Source organism: Adiantum capillus-veneris, chromosome 25 (assembly GCF_014529385.1).
Source record: "Adiantum capillus-veneris isolate H3 chromosome 25, ASM1452938v2, whole genome shotgun sequence".
Lineage (NCBI taxonomy): Eukaryota > Viridiplantae > Streptophyta > Polypodiopsida > Polypodiales > Pteridaceae > Adiantum > Adiantum capillus-veneris.
The window spans coordinates 49,368,053-49,381,174 of record NC_140955.1 but is presented as its reverse complement, the minus strand read 5'-3'; the positions used below and the strand labels follow the sequence as shown (position 1 = coordinate 49,381,174).

General features: G+C 42.7%; 1 pseudogene; it reads left to right on the top strand.

Annotated features, from left to right (window-relative positions):
• Positions 1–285: 285 nt before the first annotated feature.
• Positions 286–1,968, top strand: LOC147424843 (uncharacterized; annotated as a pseudogene).
• Positions 1,969–13,122: the final 11,154 nt, after the last annotated feature.

Genomic DNA, 13,122 nt, shown 5'->3' with positions numbered 1-13,122 from the left:
TTAGGGTTGGTCAAGTACGGGCTTGGGCATTAGTTGTTTGCAGATTTTGTATCTGGATGTGTGTTTTCTAGGGGATAGGGGTGTTGTGAGATCACTCAGCTATATAGAGGCATCAAGTTTATGTGCTGGTGGTTTTCCCATTTCCCCCTTTCCATCTTGTGGTGCCCCCATTGAGGACCCACTGATTGCTTCTTAACAAGGTGTTTGTGATTCAAGATGAAGCAGGAGTTTGGTCCGGTGTTCAAAGGAGATGATTGGCTTGCTGATTTTGAGCTATTTATTTTGAATGTATTGCGGATGCCAAGTGATGAAGCGAAGCTCCAAACTCTATCTTTGGTGCTGCGAGGTAAAGCAAAAGTTTGGTTCGATGGCTTGGAAGATGCATACAAGTAGACTTGGATCGAATTTCGCGAGCAATTTTTACAAAGGTATTGAAAGGTGGTGTCGGCCTCGGAAGCAGATGCAAAGATCAATGGCTTGCAGCAGGATGTAAGTGCAAATTTTGATGCTTTTGTTGATAAATTTGAAGATTATTGGGGGGATTTGACGGCTGCTACCCAAGCAACCAATGTGGGATATTTGAAGCTCAAAAGGTTTCTATCCTGCTTGCATCCCTATGTTCGTGAGAGGGTGGATTATGAAGATCCAAGTACCTTTGATGAAGCTGTCAAAGTTGCCAGAGCAAAGAGTCGAAAGATGAAGAAGAAGATGGAGGCAGGATTGTTGCAGTCAGTAATCACGACGGCAAGTGGACCTAAGCCCAAGCAGATTGATGAGCATCAAGAGGTAAAAGCTCCTTTTTTTTTTATATGAATGTGATCAAAACACGTGAAGCTGATGCCAAGGTAGAAGAGGTAGACGAAGTGCCAACCAGGGCTCAAAAGGTGCAGAGAGGCATATTCAGGGTGCCATCCAGTTTGCTTCCTCCAGAGAGCGAGGTGGTAAAAGAGCTTAAAGAAGAGGTGTCAGTTCCAGAGCCAGCAACAAGGAAGGAAGCAGTGGTCCAAGAATTGACAAATGCAAAAGAGGAGTCTGCCAGTTCTCAAAGTTCTAGCAATGCTTTGAACACAGATAGCATGTGGGAGATAGAATCGCGGTCTTCCAGGTATGAAACTTATGATTTTTTTCATGTAGATGAAGTGGAGAACAGTGTATCTGAGTTTCCTGCCAGACAGTTAAAGGTCGAAGAGAAATATAGTGTTTCACCTTGTGTGAATCTGCCAGTCGAGCAGCCCAATCTTGTGTCTCGTGATGGTGAGTCCCTATGGGAGGAAGAGGTATGGTTTGATTGTGCATCCAGTTTGATTGAAGAGCAGGTTTTTGAGAAGGACTTGCAAAAGCTAGAAGCAGAAGCAAAGGTATGTCGAAGTGATGCATCTATGTAGGGGGTGGGGCAACCTTGCCTTGGTGAGCATGTCGAGGTGTGCTTTGAAGTTTCAGAGTTTGTGTATAGCCATGGAGAGATAGCTCATGCAGATGACTCTATGGAAGCTGATATAGGTGCAGCCTATGAGAGCGAGGCTCCATGCAATGAGGAAGGTTCTACCAACCTTGCAGATGATGAGGTGTTTGTAGAACAGTTTGTCGTTCTAGCAGGTCATGCTCTTGAGGATATAAAAGATGATCTTGGTGCCGTTTTCAGAGGATTTGGTTACAGGTTTGCAAAGGGATCAGGTTTGCTTGGCTATGCAGCAGGTGGAGGCATATGGCAGGGTCTTGCTATTTTATGGGATGCTATGGATACATGTGTTATGGGAGGTTGCTTTACAGGTGTTTTTGTGTCAGTGGCAAGGTTTTTTTGAAGTGGAATATATTGTGGAAGGTTCTGTAGCAGATGACATGATATTAGCTTATGGTACCAATGCTTCAAGTGGTCGAAAGTATTCTTATGGTGGACACGAAGACTTATGGATACAGGGTGACAAAGCTCCAAGCTATGAAGAGCAGGAAGGGTGGCATGTCTATTGACCTACAAGTGCAAAGGAAGACTTGAAGATACATGCTATACAGGTGGATGGCCACGACCAATGTTTTATATTTGATACAGGTGGACTCTATGTCATGCTTGGGGGAGCTGTGAGCTTTCCATTTGACCCTGGAGGGTGATGCAATAGAAGATGCTTTTCTCTCTATATCTATCCTATCTATATAGCCACTATCATTTTTCTTATGCAGTCTATAGCTCTATGTTATCTCATTCTCTCTATACAGACTTATTTTACCTAAATAATACTATGGTTGAGCATAAATGCTCAACTAGGGGTGGGCAATGATGGTACAGCCAAACTGTGTCGATCTATGGAAGTGCGAGAAGTCAAGGCATGGCAGTTTACAGGCAAATGGCAAGGACCTTGAGCAGATATTTGATTGAGCCAGGAGCCAGGTACACTGAGTTGGAGCACTCGCTAGTCAAAACTGCAAGTGTTTTTTTGCTATCACGGGTGGTGGAGCTTTTGGGTCACTCAGGGCTCAAGTTGGTGAGCTGCATGGCATGGCATGCGGGACAGATGTCTGGAAGCCCATGAAGGAGGGGGCTGGAGTTGGATATCGGGACTGAGCAGCCCGCCATGAAAAGCAAGGAGAAGACGGCCAGTTGCATAAGGAAAGCCCGCTAGGTCAGTACAAAAGGGTGTGGCAGTTGCATGAAGAGGGGGCGGGTCAGTTTTGCAGAGGAAGGTGACCAATAGCGAGGTCGCTATTGGCCAGAGCTATAGAGGGAGCAGGAGGAGAGAAGCCACGAGGTGGCACAATTGTTGCAAAGATGAGGAGGGGCGGCACTGAGTGGAGCTGGGTGGCCGACTATAGGGGAGAGCTGCCAAAAGGCAGCGCTGCAGTTGGTGGTGAGGAGAGAAGGGTTGCAAGGGTGTTGGGGGCTGCAGTTGAGAGGCAGGCCACCTTGATTGGAAGGGATAAATCCGTAAGCAGGAAGGGGAGGTTTGTTGAAGCCTAGCGAGGCTTGGCGAGGGGCGTAGAGGGCTGGACTAAGGAGGAGAGAAGGATCGCTCACCATATGAAGAACCGCCATGTGCAGTAGGGGCTGGCCATAGGTCGATGAGGAGTTGCACTTAAAGGATGGAGGCTTGAGGGACATCACAAGGGCGTGGGATGTAGTTTAGGTCGGTTGCCGGGCCAGAGTTGAGGAAAAGAGAGTTGAAGGGAGTGGGCAAGAAAGAAGGTCAAGGGGAAAGTGGCCTCCAAGGCTCCTGAAAGAAGGATATCAGGGCTGCAAGAAAAACAGAGGGAGGAAAGCATTGAAAGTATTGGCCACTGGCCGTTTTGTTCTTCTTGTTACCTACCACGGACTGGCCAAATGTTGCATTAAAGGACATTTTTTATACGTTTCCATCATTGTACACCCTCCTAGGGAGCTTTTGTCTACCTGATATAGGTTACATCTATTCATGAATTTATCACTCTTTTTTCTCTCTCTCTTATCTATTGGTCTAGTATATGTGAAGGCGATGGTGCATATGTGCTTTCTATATGGATGTTGGTGTGCACACGTATGCAAGCTTAAAGATAGACAGGTATATGTCAAGGATTGGGTAGGAATTTGAGTGTCGATTGTTATTGGACTGCCTATATGTCACATGGTGCTCTACAGTGTTATAGATGGAGGCTATCCGAACCTACTTTGCAATCAGATCTATCTAGTCAAGGTTGGTCGGCTAGGGATAGGGGTGTTGTGACATCACTTAGCTATATAGAGGCATCAAGTTTATGTGCTAGTGGTTTTCCCATTTCCCCCTTTCCAACGGGTGCATTTCAAATTTATCATCAATTAGTGCAAGATTTCCCGTCAAGTTCAAATTTTGAACTTGATGGTGATTAGATTTCCCATACCATTTCACATTCACTTGTCCATACTCAATTTTGCGACAATTCCTCGTAGTCTTTCTCTCAGCTATTGGAGGTCCAACAAAAATTGAACCCAAGTTCAAGCTTCTAATTTTTTGTAGCCCAGATTTTTCTAGGGAACACTTGTGGCTTGAACTCAACTTTGAGTCATGCCCCTATAGAATCCACATTTCTCTATCGATAAGGGAGAATTTCTAGCTAAATCCCAAAATTTCCCCACAACCATGTGTCCCTCAAGAGTTTCTATAAAACATTTGTCACACACGCTCAAGTTTAAGTCACACAGATCTATAGCCCCAAGTATACCTAGTATTGTAGGCGGTTTTCATAGGCAATGCTCTCGAAGAAATTATAGATCAAGCCCAAGTTTGAGCCAACTTAAATACCTTGATTGTTATTCAAGAGCATTGGACAACATTGCTCCAAGTTTGAGCCATGTTTATGCAATGCATCTAGAAATGTGAGTGGTTTTTGGTATGTAGCAAGATGACCTCTCTCTCTAGGCTCCCTTGCATGTGAAGATCCTCAACTACTTATCATGAGGTACTTGTTTTCTTCTTGCAAAGCATTGGAATGGAATGGAGTCATTTTTACTAATATGAAAGAAAAAGTGACCGTTTTGGTCATGCTAGACAAGGCCTAGAGTTTTCGCCGACTCAAGTGCATTCCGTGTTTATTTTTGTAAACTTGCTTTGCTATATTGGAGCTCAAGTGCAATAGGAGGGTTAGAGGTTCTTGCCTCTTGTAACTCTCTCAAGAAATGGATGCAAAAAGATTGCCCTACTTTTGTGGAATTTTTCCACAAAACTTTCAAGAGGTTGACAATAGCGAAACATAGCACACTGCAATCTTTGCCTTAGGCTCAAGTGTAGCTCCACAAATCTAGCTTTTAACCATCACAAAGGTTGAAACTAGATAAATAGGTTCATTTGGAAACGTTTCAGAGACACCATAAGTCATTGGATATGGTCCAAAAGGAAACAACTCACTAACACATCGTAAATCTAGCCCTCCTGGATACTTGTGCTTGGGAGGACATGAAACAACAAGAGCTAACTTATCTTTCCATTTGTGCACTAAGCAATACACTCTCTATTGTGTGCCTTGAGCTTCTTCATCTTCTCCAAGTTGTGTGTGCATCCCAACAACCCTAATTCCAACAATTGGTATCAGAGCAGAATACATCCTCCCAATCATAGTTGCCAACATTGCCAGCAGCTCCCTTGCTCACTTTCTCCAAATTGGGTGAGCTTTGGTGAGCATCAGTAAGTCGATTCAGGCTCATCTTGTCTCCACTTCCACATAGCACATGTTAGTCCTACTTTTTTTCCCCTTTTTGGAGCAATTTTCACATCAGGTGTAGTCACTTGCCATGTCTAATAACAATAGAGATGTTTTCAAGATGTTTTCTCTCTTAAGGAAAAATTGGATAAAGATAGCTATCCAATGTGGCCTTACATGGTGACACATATTCTTGTCTCAAAGGGCGTTTGGAATGTTATGTATGCATTGATGTACATCCGCCTTCTATGGATACATGCTTTGTTAAGGATGTTGCAGGTTTTAGCAGGAATTTTTTTGCTAGTGTTGTTTTGCCTATAGCTGAGAAATCTCATTGGGATGTTAGAGATGCACAGGCTCATGCACTAATTGCATAACCTATGAAGTTCACTATTACTCCTCACATTCTCTTAGCGAAATTGACAAAACAGGCTTGGGATACTTTGGCAAGTCTTTATGCAAGTTGCAATAAGGCTAAAATTGCATTGCTACGTTGCCGTGCAACTGCACTCCCATGCTAAGAAAGATACCAAGAAGATGCATATCAAGCTTAATTGAAGCTTACTTGATTAATGATCAGTGTTCAGGGCTTGCTAACACGCTAGTTTTACAATTAATGTATGCCAGATGTGACTGTAAAGGGCCAACAAATGCCTTAATGATGCTAAAAAAGAGTATGCTTGAAGGAAGCATAAATGGGATTTTATGATCTAGAACTGCAGTGCTTGAAGTTCTTTACTAGACTGTCTTTATGGCTCGTCCATTGGAGCTACGGTGAAGACGTTATGGCAGTTTGAAGTTTGAGTTAATTGCAAATCCGTACCGGATTGGGCAAGTGCAGTTGAGGGATTAGAGATGAGAGAATGGATGGTCCTAAAGTGATCACTTTCTGGAGTACGTGGGTCTTTTCAGATCAATAATCGGAGTTACGATTACCAAGATATTACCAGTTTAAGTTTCACCGGGGGCCAGTTCCATAGCAGTTCGGTCACCTTGGTTAGTGTGCCGTCTGAGGTTTTTACAGTTTCAATAGGGGTTGTATGCAAATATGTGGTGACTGACAGTGCTTGGTGCAATATGTGTGTTAAATCTAATGCTATTACGAAAGCATATAAAGCTCCTAATGAGCTATTTTCTCAAAAATATCGTCTATAGGAACAATGATTGCAAGATATACCCAGCTTGGTTGCGGCAAGGAAGCTCTAGGAGAATTAACCAAATGCGAAGGGAATGCCTTTCTCCAAATCCAATCACATGTACTTGCATCTCGAGGGTAGGAGGCACTATCCAGGATTCGAGCAAGTAAATTCACGATGGTGTTGTCAGCTAGGAGCTGTTGAAAGTAAACGCCGTGCTAAGAGCTGATCTGGCCGATATGTATACCAAATGTGGTGTCCTTTTGGAGGTACACAAAGTTTTTGGTGTGCATGCTAAATGTGGTGTGTTATGAGGGTTAAAGGCCACCCGAGTTTTTTAAAGCAAATGGTCGTCCCACTATGAAACTAATGGCTGCCCAACTTGGAAAAAGTGTGGATGGGGGAGAAAATAAGGGAAAGACAGCTTGCAGGAGGCAAGCAAGTCGCAAGGAGAGGGAAATAAGCTCGTGCTGGGCTAGAGGAGGCTCGGACGCCCTCATGCATGGAGCGACTTCTGCTCAGGGCCCCATGGCGCCCCTAATCGACACCATTTTCAACGGATTTTGCACCGATCAAGATTCGACTGCCACAACAGCTAGAGAGATTTTTTACGCTCGCTAGCAACGACGGCACCATCGTTGCTAAGGGAGGGGAGGTTATTTATAGGGAGATTTCATGCAAAGGGGACCATACTCAACGAGGAGTTATTGCATGAGCAAGAGGAGGAAAGGAGGCTCTTTCTCTCTCGCTCTCGAATCTAAGCAAGGAGGACTTGATCTCTTTCTCCCTTGCTCTTGACCTCAAGGAGGGGGCTCGCCATCTCTCGCTCTGGACCTCAAGGAGGTTCTCTCTCCCTCGCTCTCTCTTCCTCTCTCTTTGTCAAAAAGGGGTAAGCAAGACTCGGTAAGGGGAGTTGTTGAAGGGAGTCGAGCTCAGTAAGCAACAAAAGAAGGAAGTAGATGATGGTAACCGAAGACGTAAAGTGAACTACGATCGATTCTAGAAATCCAACACAGAAGAATTTTTGTTCACCAGCGACAACTTAGGTTTAGTTAATCTTTTTAAGGAATCACGGAGCCGTTAACAGCCCAGAAAAAACTGTAAAGGGAGCTTAAACTCCTAAACCATTTCTTGAATTAATTAGCATGTGTTGTTAACGACACTACTTCAATAATCGTGCATCAGTTAGACAGTGTTAACAGTCTTCAAGCAAGTTTTGTGCGTCGTTAGCATTACCAAGTAAGTAATAACTACCTTATTGTGCGGTATAGCAACCCTTGGCTCTCAATTTTCCCACAGCCAATAGCCCGGCACTGACCTGGCTCACATTCCAAACCCATATCACTCAACAACCTGGTGAGCTCGACGTGAAACCGAGCCGGGGTGGGAAAATAGTTGAAGACTATGTCTACACCGCAAGAGGCAGCCATGCAACAAATGATGCAGCAGTTTGCAGCGTACATGTAGCAGCAACAGGCTGCCCAACAACAACATAATCTGCAAGAGTGGATTCGTAAAGCTCGGCAAATTGTTACAAATAAGTTATAACAATGATTTGAAGGCCAAGATATTTCAAAATTTTGCAATTTTTATGAGCATTTGTGGAAGATAATGGAATCAAAGACGAACTCAGTGGAAGGGTTTCATCTGATTGCAGTGCCGAAAATTAGGGCCCGGATTAAACAAATATAGGTGGCTCAAGGAACAAATTGGCAGGACTTCAAGAAGGCACTGCAAGAGGAATATTTTCTCAAAGATTCTCAAAGGGTGACCAGACAGAATTTTATGAAGTGGGTGTAGAAGAAGAGTAATTTGTTTACACGAGAGCTATTACGAGAATTTAAAAATAAGTTTGATCAGTTGTCATCAGCAGAACAACGTTGCTTGAAGGATCAGAAGGTGAAATTGATTATTCAAGCTGCTGATCCATGACTTCAAAAGAATTTGGTGTAACTATTGGAGAACCGACAGGAGAACTGGGATTGACATCCCCCGGGGGATTCACTCTATATACAAAATAGGACCCCACATGCGAGCGGACAACTTTGATAAAACCCCTATATACGACTCATATTAGGGAATATGACCCCCCTTTCTATGCTTATACAAAATTCAATGCAAAAAACTATCATACCCCTATCTTACATATAAAATTTAGGTCTCACATGATCTAACTGGGTAAAACTAGTCAAAGAGGGTGTCACATAGTGACTAGAAATGTACTATGGAACTACTTTTGTTGATAATAGATGTACCCTCAATGTTTCTTAGTTCGACTTTCAAACTATGTGCCGGTTCCGCCTGCACTCTAGCTACTCGTCCAATTTTGACCCATCTAAATTACTCCAAAAACATGGTTATAAAGTTGTGTTAGGTTCTTCGTGTAAATTTGCATCTATACAAACTCTTTATTGCTTTCATCCCTCAACAAATGAACTATAAGAACAAAACAAACAATTGATACAAAGCATTGTTGGTTCTTGCATGTATCTTGGTAGCTATTGACTCACAAGTTTGAGGGAAGACTCTTTTGGGAAGCCATGGTTTTGAAACACAAATACTTCCTTTCATTATTTTCTCCTTTTCTCACTTCCCTCCCTCCCCCCTAAATATGATACCCCCTCCCTTATTTGTAAGCTTAGGAGATAAATTATTGGGGGCCTACCCCTAACTTATACGCTTATGTTACTTGTAAACGAAACCCCCTCCCCTGCACTTACGTGGTGCAATAAGTTTTCCATAGTGAATCCCCCAGGTTGACGTCTGATTGGAAAATAGTCGTTGAAGCGGTGAATATGATTGTAAAACGACAGAAGCAAGGTGACAACCAAATCGTGGTCGAGGTAATGGATGACGTTGAAGATGAGATTAAAGAGAAATCACCCTCGACAGTACCCAAGGTGGAGGGACCTGTTCTCGACGACCTGGTAAAAGGTATTTAAGATCTAAATTTAAATTTCAAAACTATTAAATTTGAAGGGTTAGATGCAAAGGTGCCTACTTTCGAACCTAAGAAGTAGCAGCCACCACGTAAAAATTGGGATAATCAATACATGTGGTGTGATAGTGAAGACCATATGTATGTGAAAGAGTATGATGAGTTTGATGAATCTTACAAGAAGAATCTGGTTTTTTGGAAAGACAGGAAGATTCATCTCAGGGCAACAAGAGAGATGCTCCGCTTAAACTTTGGTAGGGGCGGCATGAAGAAGCTAGTGGAAGAAATACAACATAATGTTGATCTTGTGGAAGCAGCTACTTATGGGCTACAAGTTGTGGTAAGGGAGATGATGAAGCTACAGGTGCAAAGGGACAACTTTGGCCGTATGCTTTAAAGACAACAGAAACAGTTAAGGTAATGTATGGGAAGTATGACAGGTAGGGAGTTCAAATTTGAGAAACTACTGGGTGGACCGATCCAATAGATTCTCTTTCAGTATATGCATTTATTGCTAGGGCTCAAGCCAATGAAGCTATGGTGGAAGAGAAGCGAAAAAGGGATGAAGATGTTGTTGGGACATCAAATAGGGCAACGAGATCCAGCAGCAAGAAAGAGGAAGGTCCTGGTCCTAATTTCATCCCACTTATCCATTGGCTATGCACTACAAGTGGGTGGTGGATCTGATTACCATGCTAGTAGGTTTTTGGCAGATGCGGTACATTGTTCTTGCCAGAGAAGATCTTAGTAATCAGGTGAAAGGTAGAGCTTTGCATATCAAAGCTACCAGTTTTGTATGCCAGTTCTTGCTTGAGGATATTATTTCCAGCTATGGATGTGTTGGTAGAATTACTGTTGATAGAGAAGAGCTAGATGCAGATGAAGCTCGGGATTTCTTTGCTCTCTAGTTGGGCATTAAATTGGCTCTCACTACAACATACAATCCAGACGGTAATGGTAAAAGTTAAAGAGGTTAAAGCTATAGCAAAGGCATGCCAGGGACATATTGGTGATTGGCCTAAACTTCTACCATTTTCTTTATGGGATGATCGCACTACACATAGTTCTGTTACAGGTTTCATGCCATTTGAGCTAATGTATGGGCAAAAACCCATTATGCCTACAAACGAAGCGGTCATTTCTTGGACCATAAAGCCGTGGGAAGAAGGTATGTCTACAAAAGATTTGCTTGCTTTGCGTATTCTCCAACTTGAGAGGCGTCAAGAAGATATCAAGTAGGCTAAAGTGAAGCTTAAGGAGGCAAGGTTGAAGAATAAAGCAGCATTTGATGGAAATCATAGACTATGACCTCATGCTATTAAAGACGATGACTAGGTACTTGTATATGACAGTAGTATGGAGAACCAGTACACTGCAATGTGAAAGATGGTTTGGACCATATGTAGTACTTCATGTTTATGATAATGGGACATATAAGCTATATGAGTTGGATGGCTCTGAGCTCAAGGTGCCTATTGCAGGAAAAAGAGTTAAGTTGTTTAATCAATAAGAAGGTGAGATTAATATTGAATATTTCAACACAAATCAACCTTTTGAAGATAATGATATGTATGCATCAGACAATGAGTCTGATGATGCTCTTGATAATGCTACTTAAGTGCAGTTGGCACAAACCGGAGGCTGTGCAGGTTCAGAGGGGGTGGATGTCAAGCAGCTTTGCTCCCATGCTAAGAAAGATATAAGGAAGATGCACATTGAGCTTAATTGAAGCTTACCTGATTAATGATCAGTGTTCAAGGCTTGCTAACAAGCTAGTTTTATGATTAATGTATGCCATATGCGGCTTTAAAGGGCCAACATATGCCTTAATGATGCTAAAAAAGAGTATGCTTTAAGTGAGCACGGATGGGATTTTATGATTTAGAACTCCAATGCTTGAAGTGCTCTACCGGCCTATCTTTATGGCTCGTCGATTGGAGCTACGATGAAAAAGTTATGGCAGTTTGAAGTTTGAGTTAATCATTAGGAAAAATATGAACCCTCTAGGGGCCCTTTGGGATTAAGGTTAATTAAAAGCCATCCAATGAGAAGAGGGTTGGTGGACACACTCTATGCCCTCAAAAATGTAGGGGGACAAAGTAGTCTTACACTTCTTAAATGGGCTCTTACCTAGTGAGAAGGTGGGGTGGTGGGGGGGTGGGTGGGCCATATGGAACCCCCAACTTCCCTCCTTTTTTATCCGGTTGTGAAAAAATCCCAAAAATTTGAAATTTTTCAAAATTTTCAAAACTCAAATTTCATCTTCTTAAAACCCCCTTAAAACTATTTTATGGTCAAAAAAGCATTTTTTGACCTCAAAAAGTCAAAACGTGCACCCAAAAACCCTAAAATTCAAATATTTTAAAAACCTTTTGAAATTATTTGTTTTGCTATCCAGAGCTCCCCCAAAAGTAGTTCTTAGGAAAAAAGTGATTTTCTCTCTCTAGAACCCCTTTTCCACCACTCCATTGCTGCAGTAAGGAAGCTCCTCTCTCCTCCCCTACCACCTTCCATTGCCACACCAAGCAAGGGTTATCCACCTTCTCCTCCCATTGCCACACCAAGCAAGGGTTATCCACCTTCTCCTCCCATTGCCACAAGGGTTAACCACCTTCTCATATCACTTTATCCCACCTACATTATTGTAGCAACAAGCAAGGTCCTTCTCCTCCTCCTAGTTTTCTTTGCTCAACCATGGCCAACTCTACTTCGCAAAGGCGGCCAAAGGATGAGGTCACAGTACTTGCATGCCACAACACTAGAGGTGTAGATGATGAGTGGGTACCACAAGAGTTCACCAAAGGTGCTTGGGTATACATGCAACCATCTGCTATTGGCCCTCATTGTGTGCGGAATCGTGCAAACTTGGATCTTCATTGGAAAGGAAAGCTCCTTGGCTTCAAGAACCGCAAAGACAAGGGGACCGTAGCCATTGTGCAACATGTTTTCTCAGTGTCAAACATGTATTTGCAACAACCACCTCGATTTCCAACACATTGTAAGTACATGTTTTGAGAATACAAAGCTAGGTGTGAAATCACAGTGTAATGCTATTATGGATTCATACTTAAGATTTGTCATGCATTTATAGTCATATTTCCATCCACGTTGGTGGAGGAGCAGCCACTACATAGTCTCTCCGGCACATTCAATGCTATACATGTGGATATTGGAGCAATAATGTTCCCACATCTTTGCCCAACCAAACTGGTTCAAAGAAGGATTTTCTTCTATTATCACTCCTATATTGTCCCTACTTCTACACAATCGTTTGGAACGCTTGAACCCATCAAAGTAACTTCCTTATTAAGTATGGAGTGGCCGGTGCCAGATTTGTGGTCGGTAGCATCTTTCAAGCAAAAGATGATAATGGATGTCCAAAACTCTTTGAAATGCTCTAAAGCTTCTAGGTCTGTGGGCTTGAGTTGGTGTTTGCCTATTCATTGTTTTGTGCACATTTTTAAAGAGTTTGGATTTGTGGAGACTACCACAATGCTTGTATGTAAAGATGTCCATTACGAGGAATTAGGAAGGCTTTTAGAAGAGGACTGGGGTTTTGTGGAGGGCATGCACAACGGGGACCGATACCGTTGTAAGGTTGGAGCTTCAGGTATTGGAATGCGCTATTTGAAATCCCGCACCTCCTTGTACATACGATTTCACTATGATCGTTGGATGTGCAATCTTGGAGTGTGGACTCCCTTACAGAGTGTAGACGGCGCTATTGCAAGCTTTGACATTGTAGTGAAGATGCCCAACGATGCTTTGGAGGCAGTCCAAGTGAACAAGCATTGGACTCTCAGTAATGTTCGAGAACATTTGGTTATTATGGGTTTTGAGGCCCTTCAACAAGCACAATTTTTTTTACAAGGTCACAAAGTGAGAATCCTTCCACCACATTTTCAATAC